We start from the raw sequence: 13571 nt of genomic DNA on the forward strand, positions 1-13571 counted from the left end.
AAATATTATTATCAATATTATTAAAAACAGAGTTAACCTGCAGCTATGAACATAAAGTAGATTGAAAAATAAAAATACATGAAATAGTTCAACAGATCAGTTATAGGATCTATAATATATTTAAAATCTACAGTTATGTTAAAAGAGCAGCAGATTATTCTGAAAAACAGTGTGACGTGTGAAAAAGAGTTTACGTCTTGATGCTTCATGTTGTGTGTTTGATGGAGGTGGAAATAAGATGCTGTTTGGACGTGGAACCAGGTTAACTGTTGAACCCAGTGAGTAAATATTATTCATATGCATCATTATTATTAATAATAATAATACTAAGAAGAGAAGTCTTTATTATATCTGGACCATAAAACTGCAGTAATATAATATAATATAATATAATATAATATAATATAATATAATAAAGAATCAGTGACAGGATCAGATCAATATTATAAATATAGAACCAATCACTTCAACTCTGTCGTCCAGTTAAAACACTTATAGATGTTTATATGACTGAATGTTGTTAATGATCTTATGATACGATACGATACAATACGATACGATACGATGCGATACGATACGATACGATACGATACGATACGATAGGATACGATACGATACGATACGATACGATGCGATGCGATACGATGCGATAAACTTTATTGTCCCGTTCAGTTAAATTAGTCCTGGACTCTGTAGCTGCTCCATAACGGCCACAATGACAAAAACAGACAACAAAAAGAACAACACACCTCAGCCATATTAATCCAACAGCATTGTACATATCCCATAACATAACACATATTCCATAATATAGCACATATTCCACACATCCCATAACATAGCACATACACCTCATAAGTTCACCATGGTAACAGCACTGTAAGAGTTATTGCACAGACTCGTTAAGAGATTTGATAGAAGTTGTGATAAAAGAATTGTTAAAAGTGTTGAGTTGACAGGGAGGGATTCATGTGTCACTAACAACACTGAGTCACTGTGTTAATGCACAATAAATGTTAAAATAACAGTTAGTTAAATACACAGCGACATAGATGTTGAGTTGTTGTGTCTCAGTGAAGTTGTTGAGTTGAGTTAGTTCACGTTGTGGAGCTTCATGTTGTGTGAACACGGGGAACCAGCAGAGGATTGTGTTTGGACGTGGAACCAGATTAAACATCGAACACAGTGAGTTCTGTTAAACATTATAAAGATTATTACAACTAAAACAGAGTTAACCTGCTATTAAATATGATTAAAACCTGTGCTATAAACACAACTAAACATAAATCTAATATTGATAAATAGTTGATCAGAGTAACACTTCTTTACTCTGTAAAAATCACTATTTACTAAAGCAAAATATAACGTACTAAATATTCTAAATTGATATATATATAATACTTTAAATATATATATCAGCAGCAGATTGTTCAGATGTTTTTAGATGAGCTGGTTGAGTTTGTGTCACTGAGCTTCATGTTGTGTGAACGCTGCTGGAACTAAGATCTTCTTTGGAAGTGGAACCAGATTAAACATTGAACCCAGTGAGTACAGACTGTAAATATTATTCATATGCAGCATCATTGATAATAACACAAACTTACACATAGATTAAACATTGAATAAAGTAAATTCTGTTAAACATGATCAATATGATTAAAACCAGAGTTAACCTGCGCTACAAACCTGATCTAATCCTGATAATGTGTTGATCAGTGATCAATCGAAGCATCAATAACGTTCATCAGTGTTTCCATCATCGCTCTGATACCAATCATCATTTACATCTAAACCTGCTGGTTATTATAAAGGATAAAATCACTTTGTTTCACTTGTCAAATGTAAAAACTAATGTTTCTATGAGCTGTAGTTCAGTCTGAGTTTGTGTGACTGAGCTTCATGTTGTGTGAATGATGGAAGTCAAGTTAAACTGTTGTTCAGCAGTGGAACCAGTTTGACCGTTGAACCCAGTGAGTAGCTACACACACACACACACCTCCTTATATAATGGTTTTTACCTAGAAATAATAATAATAAAAAAAAACACTTTAGTTTTTACTGAATGGAAGCATTACTGTAAAAGTAAAAAAAAAAAAAAAAGTTAGTTTTTTCTCAGCAGTTTAACAAGAAGTCTGATTCATTCATTTATTTATTCTGGTGTTTCAATCACTATGTGCCATGTTTCTACTTTACTTTACTTTATTAGTTTATTTACATCAATGTACAGTTCATATAAAAACATGTGAATGTGCCGGATTAGAGCAGCGATGCAATAATCTAAATCTAAATGAACTGTAGTTCAGTCTGAGTTTGTGTCTTGATGCTTCATGTTGTGTGACAACTGGAAGTGGAAATCAAAACAGGGTGATGTTTGGACGTGGAACCAGATTAAATATTGAACAAAGTAAGTTCTGTTTAATATTATGAATATTATTAAAAACAGAGTTAACCTGCAGCTATGAACATGAAGTAGATTGAAAATAAAATACAGGATCATCATCAAATAGTGATCAGAGTTCAACCCAGGCTTCACTAACAGATCTGATCATCTGCATCATTACTTTCCATAGAACGTATCAAATTGTACATTTCCCCACTGTGGGACAAATAAAGGAATCTTAATTAAAATATAGAAAATAGATAATTGACAGCAGCCGATTATTCAGAAAAAAGTGTCAGAAGTAAAGATGAGTTTGTGTCACTGAGCTTCATGTTGTGTGAAGACTGGGAACCAAGGGAGGATGATCTTTGGACGTGGAACCAGATTAAATATTGAACAAAGTGAGTTCTGTTTAAGATTAAAAACAGAGTTAACGTGCAGCTATGAACATAAAGTAGATTGAAAATAAAATACAGGATCATAATCAAATAGTGATGACTAGTTGATCAGAGTTCAACCCAGGCTTCACTAACAGAAATCATTTAGATCATCTTCTTTAATCCTTTAGACTGAATTCATACAATATTTAAAGTTGATATTTAAAACACAGCAGCAGATAAACATATAAACTGAGTCGTTGTGGTTCAGTCGGTGTGTGAGTTTGTGTGTGTGAGTTTGTGTCCTGATGTTTCATGTTGTGTGTTCACTGGGAACCAGAAGATGCTGTTTGGACGTGGAACCAGTTTAACTGTTGAACAAAGTGAGTTCTGTTAAACATTATAAATATTATTATTATAAACACAGTTATCTATCTGTGCTATAATATCAGCATAAAGTAGATTTAACAATAAAAAAATATGTGATTAAAATCATCAAAAACTGAGGAATAGCTGATCAGAGTTAAATCCAGGCAACAATAACATAAATCATTCTGATCATCTTCATCGAGACTTTATGGGATTTATACAATATTTTAAATTGATATTCACCTTTAAAGAAGCAGCAGATCATTCAGAATAAGAGTCACATGTGAAATGAGTTTTCGTCTTGATGCTTCATGTTGTGTGACTGGAGGAGGTGGAAACCTAAAGATCCAGTTTGGAAGTGGAACCAGATTAACTGTTGAACCCAGTGAGTAAATACTATTAATACGCAGCATCATTATTAATATTAATACTAAGAAGTCTTGATTATATCTGGAGCATAAAACTGCAGTAATATAGAGTCAGTGTGATCGGCTGCTGACAGGACCTATATGACTGATCAGAGTCAGATCAATATTATTAAATAATAATATAAGATGTTTCTGTGATGTTGTAGAAAGGTTCTTGTCAGAATCAAACCAGCTGAGAGATTCATGTGTTAATAACATCATCACTGCTACAGTTACAACTCTATAATCTGTTACAACAGTTACAACTCTATAATCTGTTACAACAGTTACAACTCTGATCTGTTACAGAACTAAAAAGATAACTGGCCAAATCTTAAAGGTAAAGACCGTTGTGTTTTAAAATGAGCTTTGGTTCAGTTTGTGTGACTGAGCTTCATGTTGTGTGACGACTGGAGGAGGTGGATATAAGATGGTGTTTGGAAGAGGAACCAGATTAAACATTGAACAAAGTAAGTGATATGATTTATCAAGGCTTTATGATTTATAAAATATTTATTTTAAAGGGACAGTACACATTAATGAACATCCGTACGTGTGCACAAATGTAAATGCGTCAGAGTTAGCAACTTGCTAATTAGCATCCGTATATAGTCCCCTGGCAGGTAACACACAACCAAGAATTATACAGTGATTCACAATCATATACACAGTCACACCTACTGTAGACATAAAGTGATGTGATGTGTAAAGTGCCTGGTAGAAAGGACCAGTTTCTAAAGGGACAGTGCAAGTTTAAATAGGTAAAGTGCAAATATGAGTTTATGTCCTGATGCTTCATGTTGTGTGAACGCTGGTGCTGGGAACCAGAAGATCCTGTTTGGACGTGGAACCAGATTAACTGTTGAACCCAGTGAGTAAATATTATTAATACGCAGCATCATTAACAATAACACACACTTACACATAGATGTAAAAAGAGGAAGCTAAAGAAGACGTTTAACTGTTGAACCCAGTGAGCAGCTACACACAGACACACACGTTACCGTCTGTTTCTCTATGACATTTAAATCAGCGTTTTAAGTCAACACAGTCGGTTTCATCCACTTTTACATGTAGATCATAGTTATATAAAAATCTGACTGTAATTCACATTTACATGTAAACGTGTTTATTTTGAGGATAAAATCAGTTTATTCAGTAAAATGACAAATGGAAACATGATGTTTTCCACATGAGCTTCAGTTCAGTTCAGTTCAGTTTGTGTGACTGAGCTTCATGTTGTGTGAATGCTGGTGGTGCAGCCAAGATGATGTTTGGAAGTGGAACCAGGTTAAATATTGAACCCAGTGAGTACTGACTGTAAATATTATTAATATGCAGCATTAATAATAATTAATAATAACACATACTTACACATAGATAGAAAAATAGGAACCTAAAGAAGACGTTTGGCTCCAGTTTAACTGTTGAACCCAGTGAGGAGCATGTGAGTAGTATGTAAAAAGCAAAAAAAAAAAAGTTCTTTCCTCCAATTTTACATTTAGATCGTAAATTATTAATATTATTAATATTGTACTTGGGCATGAAATCTATTTGGTTCAGTTTGTCCACTAGTTTGTGTCACTGAGTTTCATGTTGTGTGACAACTGGAGGAAGTACAAACAGAATCATCTTTGGAAGTGGAACCAGATTAAATATTGAACAAAGTAAGTTCTGTTAGAGATCATCAATATTATTAAAAACAGAGTTAATGTGCAGCTATAAACATAAAGTAGATAATAATAATATAAATACACAATCAGAATCAAATACTGAGAAATCGCTGATCAGAGTTCAATCCAGGCAACAATAACATAAATCATTCTGATCATCTTTATCGAGCCTTTATAGGATTTATACAATATAAAAGAAGCAGCAGATCATTCAGAAACAGAGTCACATGTAAAGATGAGTTAATGTCCTGATGCTTCATGTTGTGTGAACGCTGCTGGTGGAAACACAAAGATCCTGTTTGGAAGTGGAACCAGGTTAACTGTTGAACCCAGTGAGTAGCGACACACACGTTACCGTAAATCGGTGTTTTTACTCAACACAATCAGTTTCATCCAATCCACTTTTACATTTAGATCAGATGTTATATAAAAATTATAATTCACATTTATTTTATAGGATAAAATCAGTTTATTCAGTAAAAATGTCAAATGTAAAAATGGATTTTTCTACATGAGTTGTAGTTGAGTCTGAGTTTGTGTGACTGAGCTTCATGTTGTGTGAACTCTGGAGGAGTTACTACTAAGATGATGTTTGGAAGTGGAACCAGGTTAAATATTGAACAAAGTGAGTGATGATGAAGATTATTAATTCTATTAAAAACAGAGTTAAGCTGTGATATAAACATAAAGTAGATAAATACATGATCATAATCTTACTCTGAGAATCTGTTGATCACAGTTCAATACACATCAATAACTATAAATAATCTGCATCAATACAGAATATAAATATAAATATACTGTATAAAATATTTAAAATGATATTTATTTTAAAAGAAGCAGCAGATTATTCACATGTAAAATGAGTTTGTGTCCTGATGCTGATCGTTATATAAATGTTTTTACATAAAAAAAACAACCTAAGAGCTTGTTCTTATCACCACTTTAACCATTGAAGATTTGAACATTTATGAAGCTTTATTTATACATTTATTTATTTATTTATTTATTTATTTATTCTGGTTCTTTAGACACAAAACGTGACTGAAGACTGTAAATCAATATAAAATGATGTTTGGCAGTGGAACCAGATGAACCGTTGAATCCAGTAAGTTAAAGATGTTAAAGATGATAAATACGATGAAAAACACAGTTAACATCAAGTAAAAAAAAAAAATCTAGGCTATACCAATCCTTTATAGAATTCATAAAATATGTAATATTGATATGTATTTTAAAAAACAGCAGCAGATTATTATTCATAAAAGTGTCACATGTGAAGATGAGTTTGTGTGACTGAGCTTCATGTTGTGTGAAGACTGGTGGAGCTGCAGCCAAGATGCTGTTTGGAAGTGGAACCAGGTTAAATGTTGAACCCAGTGAGTAAATATTATTAATACGCAGCATCATTATTATTATTAATACTACTTAGAAGAGAAGTCTTTATTACATCTGGAGCATAAAACTGCAGTAATATAATATAATATAATATAATATAGAGTCAGTGACAGCATCAGATCAATATTATAAATATAGAATCAATCACTTCAACTCTGTTGTCCAGTTAAAACACTTTACAATCCCTTAATTAACGTTAGTTAGTACATTATTAAGCATTAATATATAAACTAATGTGTTAATTAATGCTGAGTAATGCATGCATAATGATTATTCAACTTTTATTATAGCTTAATAATTTATTAACTCACTTTGAGTAGTAAACATGAATTAACTGCTTACTAATAGGCTACATTCATTAATGTGTTTCCTAGTCCTAAGTAATACATAATAATGACTGTTAATATATTAATTAATGCTTAATAATGTACTAAGTAACCCTTATTGTAAAGTGTTACCACAACATTTCTAGATGTTTCTATGATTGAACGTAGTTAATGATGTAATGTTTCATGTGTCACTAACAACACTGACCTCACTGTATTAATGCAGCTACAGTAACACTAACCCTGTTAATACACAGTTAATGTTACAACAGTTATAATATACAGTAGTACTGTCCAAAGAGAATATAAAGTTAAATACACAGAGACATAGATGTTGAGTTGTTGTGTCTAAGTGAAGTTGTTGAGTTGAGTTAGTTAACGTTGTGGAGCTTCATGTTGTGTGAACACGGGCGACAGAAAGATGACGTTTGGACGTGGAACCAGATTAACCATCGAACACAGTGAGTTCACACACACAGTTAGAGTAGAAAGGGTTTATATAGAATATATAAATATGGAAAAAAAACTTCTGAGTTTTTACTGAATGGAATTATTCCTGTGAAAGTAAAAAAAAAAAAAAGAAGTTCTACTCACCAGTTTAACATTATTTAAACATTTAAGAAGCTGTATTAGTTTATTCTGGTTCTTCAAACAGCAAAGTGACGTATTTCTAAATCCACTCCAGAATGTGTTGATCAGTGATCAATCCAAGCATCAATAATATAAATGATCATGGTTACTATAAAAATCATAATTCACAGTTTATTTTAAAGGATAAGTTTCTACATGAGCTTCAGTTCAGTCTGAGTTTGTGTCACTGAGCTTCATGTTGTGTGACTGGTGCAAATGCAGCCAAGATCATCTTTGGAGGTGGAACCAGGTTAAACATTGAACAAAGTAAGTTATGTTTAAGATTATTAATATTATTAAAAACAGAGTTGAACTGTGCGACAAACCCGATCACACCCTCATAATTCATAGTTTCATAGTTCATTCAGCAAAAGTGTGAAATGTAAAACTGATTGTTTCTACATGAGCTTCAGTTGAGTCTGAGTTTGTGTCACTGAGCTTCATGTTGTGTGACTTCTGGAGGAGTTAAGATAATCTTTGGAGGTGGAACCAGATTAAACATTGAACAGAGTAAGTTTAAGTTTTGATTAATATTATTAATATTATTAATATTATTAATTAATATAAGGAGCTTTAAACAGAGTTGACCTGCTGTGCTGTGACCAAGTCAACTGAACTAGAAACACAGATCAATACAAAGCTGTTCTCAGTGAACTGCAGCTTTCACATCTAAGGTGTTGTAGTGCAGTAGTTTGTGTAGTAGAAGTCAGTGTGTTGTGTGTAGTAGTACTGCAGTAGTTTGTGTTGTTGTGTTTCCTGCTGTGTGATGATCACTGCGACCGACAAAATCCTGTTTGGAAGAGGAACCAGATTAACCATCGAACCCAGTGAGTCAAATCACAACTTTTACAATATTTTATTAAACTAAAACTATAAATCAGTTGATGTACTGTAAATCATTCTGTTACCATGGTAACTGTCAACATCTCGTTTATCATGAAGATGAAATCATCTAAAGAGTTTCTAGTGTGACATGACTCATAGAGAAGAACAACAACAACCGGCCTCGTGTGGTTTAAATGTTACTGAAGCTGTTTGACCATCAGAGTAGTGGAGTTTGTGTTGTGTTGTGTAGTTGATGAGTTTGTGTTGTGCTGCTTCATGGTGTGTGAACACGGGTGGAAAGATGGTGTTTGGAAGAGGAACCAGTTTAACTATTGAACCCAGTGAGTACAGAGCGTAAACTTTAACCCATGCAGCATGATAAATAAAGTATCTATCTATCTATCTATCTATCTATCTATCTATCTATCTATCTATCTATCTATCTATCTATCTATCTATCTATCTATCTATCTATCTATCTATCTATCTATCTATCTATCTATCTATCTAGTGTAAACTCTAACCCATGCAGCATCGGGCAAAGACAAACTGCAGAGATGTGTGGGAACAATCACAGAACTAAAGTGAACTAAAATTAGAAAAGACTTTTTCAGATGAGTTCAGTTGGTTTGACTCTGTCAGTCGGTCTGTCAGTGGAGTTTGTGTTGTGCTGCTTCATGTTGTGTGAATGCTGGAGCTGGAACCAAGATGGTGTTTGGCAGTGGAACCAGATTAACCGTTGAACCCAGTGAGTACAGATAACAGTCACAGTGTTGATATGAGACTTGTTGCATTGATGTTAAGTAACAAACATTTCACTGTTTAAACATAATTGAAATGTATTGAATCTATCAACATTGGTTATTTTAATTTGAATTTATTAAAGGAGCTATAGCCCCCTGAGATGTAGCTCACACACTCCACATACCACCTCTACCCCCATACATTTAACAGAATAGAAATATTAAATAACATAGTAGGAATAACGAAATAACAAAATGGAGAAAGAATGAATGAATCAATTAAGTAATTAACTAAAAACGTGAGCAATTTGTTTGAAGATATAAACATAGTGACCTCCTGAAACAATGAAGAGAGGTAATAGAACGCAAAGAAGGAGGGAGATTATTCCAATCAGATGGGGCTTTATATTGAAATGTCCTTTTACCAAGACATAAGTGTAGAGTGAAGCTGAGTTTGTGTTGGGGGGTTTCATGCTGTGTGAACACTGGGACCGACAAAATCCTCTTTGGAAGCGGAACCAGATTAACCATCGAACCCAGTGAGTACGGATCAGATTATAAACATGAACATAAACTGTATTTAACAACAAACCAGAGTTGATGATGTATTGTTATTAAATCATAAATCCACCGCTGACTAATTAACCCTAATTCTACAAAGTTACACATTTATTACCACCTTGCAACTATCAGTGGTATATCACTGTATCATTAGATTATTTTGAATCATTCAGATGTAACTTAAACATTATAATTGATAATTATATGAGAATACATGACATGCATGTTTGAGTGGATTAATCAATAAACACAAGTGCTGATATAATTTACATCAAACACCTGTAAGACAATTTTACATTATCTTACAGAAACGGAATCTAAATACTGGTTAAATATTAGTTATTATAACAGTTTTATTGTTAATTAGCATGTTAATGATCTATGTTCATGACTAATCTGATGACAGACCTTAGTGATGTTAGTGTAACTAAAGGGAACGGGGTTTGTTTAGTCGGTTATTGGCTCAGTTTGTGTAGTGGAGCTTCGTGTTGTGTGAACGGTGCAGCTCAGAAACTCGTGTTTGGAAGAGGAACCACGGTAACCATCCATCCCAGTGAGTCTGAATATAGATTTATAAATATCTAATGTCTTTAAAGACCCATAAGTCATAAATATTAAAGCCAGCCATGATCACAAAGAGTCAACTTGATTCAGATTAAAGCCTGAATTAAGTCTGGATAAAGTCTAGTTAACATTTGGATTGTTGGGTTGGGTATTTTATATGGAGCATCTTCAAAAAACTATTAAAATCTGAATATTTAGTGAAACTTATTCCATAAAATAACATAATAATATAAAAAAACTAAACTTTTTCAGATTATAACTGGTTATGAAATGTAAAATCCTTCAGTGAAACAATGCTGGGTGTTAAATGTGTGACCTTACTTATAGTATTACATTGATCATGAAAGAAAATAGGATTATTCTCTAAAAAGTGTGTGAAACAAACTAAACAAACTAAGAGTGGTGTAAGTTTGTGTGATGAAGTTTGATGATGTGCGACTGTGAATCAGAATAAATTCGTCTTTGGGAGTGGAACCAGATTAACTGTACAATCCAGTAAGTACTGATATAGATTATTATATTATTATATTTATATATATGGAGCAAAACCATGAATGAAAATACACTAAACCAGATTTATAATGGAAAAGATTCACGCAACTCTTTAGGATCATAACATGGTTATAAAATGGAAAATTGTCCAGTAAAATGTAGACCTATATATAATTATGGCATTAAATGAGTGATATTTTATAATATTTGAGCATGAAAGACGTTATAATATATGTAATTATTGATTTAAAGTGTATAAGAGGAAAAAGCTTCATGCAGTGTAGAGTTTGTGTGATGGAGCGTTGTGATGTGTGACAACTGGTGCAAATCAAAATAAGCTCCAGTTTGGAGGTGGAACCAGATTATTCATTGAATCCTGTAAGTATTAATATTATTAATATTGATTCTTAAAGTTTTATTAAATTAAATATTAAGTCAAATGTCAGAAGATTCTAGTGAACTTTGGATCGATTCACCACCTGGCTAAGTTATAAGTGTTAAAGTGTTTGTTCACAGTCATTTACATTGAACCCAGGAAGTCCTAATATGGATCATTAAGAGAATTTATTAGCTGTCATTACAATAAACAAACAAACAATGACAGCAACAATAAAAACTGAATAAACAGTTCTTAAAGATGTAGTATCTAGAGTAGTAAAACACGACAGTTTGTGTTGTGGAGCGTCATGTTGTGCGACTACTGGTGCAAGTCAGTATAAACTGCAGTTTGGAGGTGGAACCAGATTAAACATTGAATCCTGTGAGTATTAATATTAATTCTAAACGTGACATGTGTTAGGGTTAAGGTTATCGTTAGAAGTTTTCTATATACATGTTAGGCATAGATATTCTCCATAAAGTGCTGAAAAATAATAATTTTCATGAGAATTTGTCAGGCGAACAGTACTTTTTTGGGTCTTTTTTGGGATGTTGAGGGTGATATCTTAAAATCGAGTTGCAGCAAACCCCAGAATCTTTTTTTCCTGCCTCCCCCTATGTGTCAAGATACTCTCTGCCAAATGTTATAGTTGTATGACTATTTATGCCATTGTAGTACCTAAATATTTGCATTTACATCATTTCTCCAGCAGAATGAGCCCAGAAAGGGGTTTTGGCCCCCTGTAGCTTTCCAGCAGCTAGTTGACCAGGTTGTCCACCCAGGTTTTAATCCTTGAAGGTCCTAGATATCATTTCTGCTGTCAAACCTTTTACAACGCTCCCTGTCTGTTTTCCAATAAACTGGGATTTTGCCCCCTGGGTGTGAGTCCAGTAAGTACATGACGGGCATCATACTGTTGGTCAGCAGCTTTAACAGTAAAAACTAGCCTACATGTGCCAAATGAAAGGAGCAGAATCATTCATTTAAAACATGCTAGAAATCTCTGTGATTGGTTGGATTGACTTTGTGTCCCCAGTCTGTTAAAAAAATAGCATTGTTTTAAAATAGCAATCGCAAATATAATGCACATAAATATCACAACTCTGATCTACTAAATCTGATTAATATGTTGTTGGTTCGGTTGATGGCGGCTTGGTTTGGTTTGTGTTGTGTTGTGCTGCTTCATGTTGTGTAGTGTAGTTGATGAGTTTGTGTTGTGCTGCTTCGTGTTGTGTGACTAATGTGGATCGATCTAAGATCGTCTTTGCAACTGGAACCAGATTAATCATTGAACCCAGTGAGTACTGATATTATATTGATTGTAAATAATATTTATACAGATTGGTCATAAAGAAACTTGAAGTTGTTAAACAGGAAAATATTTTTTAAGTTACAGATATTTAGACTCGTTGATGAACGAATCGTTGTTTCACAGTAGAAAATAAATGGTAACTTTACTTTACTTTACTTTAACTTTACTGTAATAGGTATTGATCAGATTGACATAACAGCTGTCATAAACATCAATGAATACTTCTGACAGCTGTGGTTAAGTGTCATTCGGTAAGTTATGTCACTTTTGATGCAGAGTTTACATTGTTTGAGATGTTTTTGTTCTGACAACTTGACATAAAGACAATTTAAACTGTCATAGCAGACCTAATGGACAAACTTTAAAAATGATGTCAAGTTCTCATAACAAGGAACATCTCAAACAATGTCAACTTTGCATCAAAAGTGACATAACTTACCGAATGACACTTAACCACAGCTGTCAGAAGTATTCATTGATGGTTATGACAGTGTTATGTCAATCTGATGAATACCTATTTAGGTAAATTGTTACCAAATAAATTAACATAACACTGATGTCAGGAAAAATTGCCAAAATGTCAGTTTTTCAGAAATAAAACCAAACTAATTTGCAGCAAAACTCCATTCAGATAAAAGTCTGAGAGTGAAAACAACAAGAAAGAAACTTTTTGAAACTAACGTGAAGCTGAAGCTGAATCTGGTACAGTAGTTTAGTGTTTTCTGAATTAAGTTTTTGTTGTGGAGCTTCATGATGTGTGAATACTGGAAGTGGATCTAAACTCGTCTTCGGGACTGGGACCAGATTAACCATCGAACCCAGTGAGTAAAGACACATCATCAATAGTTTTTATGTTAATTATCTTCAAGCATTGTAATACAAAAAATGTTACATTTCATGTCTACTTTCATTGTGTAAAGTTTAATTGTGGTAGGAGTAAAGGAAAAAAAAAAAGCCTATTCGGGTGTATTTTGGGCATATTTGATTAGCGTAAGGCTCATTTGCATATTCAAATTCATTTTCAAAGAAACTTGTAATACAAAAAATGTTACATTTCATGGATACTTTCATCATGTAAAGTTTCATTGTGATAGCAGTAAAGGAAAAAAATAGCCCCATTGGGGTGTATTGTTGT

This window comes from Trachurus trachurus, assembly GCF_905171665.1.
Source record: "Trachurus trachurus genome assembly, chromosome: 17".
Classification (NCBI taxonomy): Eukaryota; Metazoa; Chordata; class Actinopteri; order Carangiformes; family Carangidae; genus Trachurus; species Trachurus trachurus.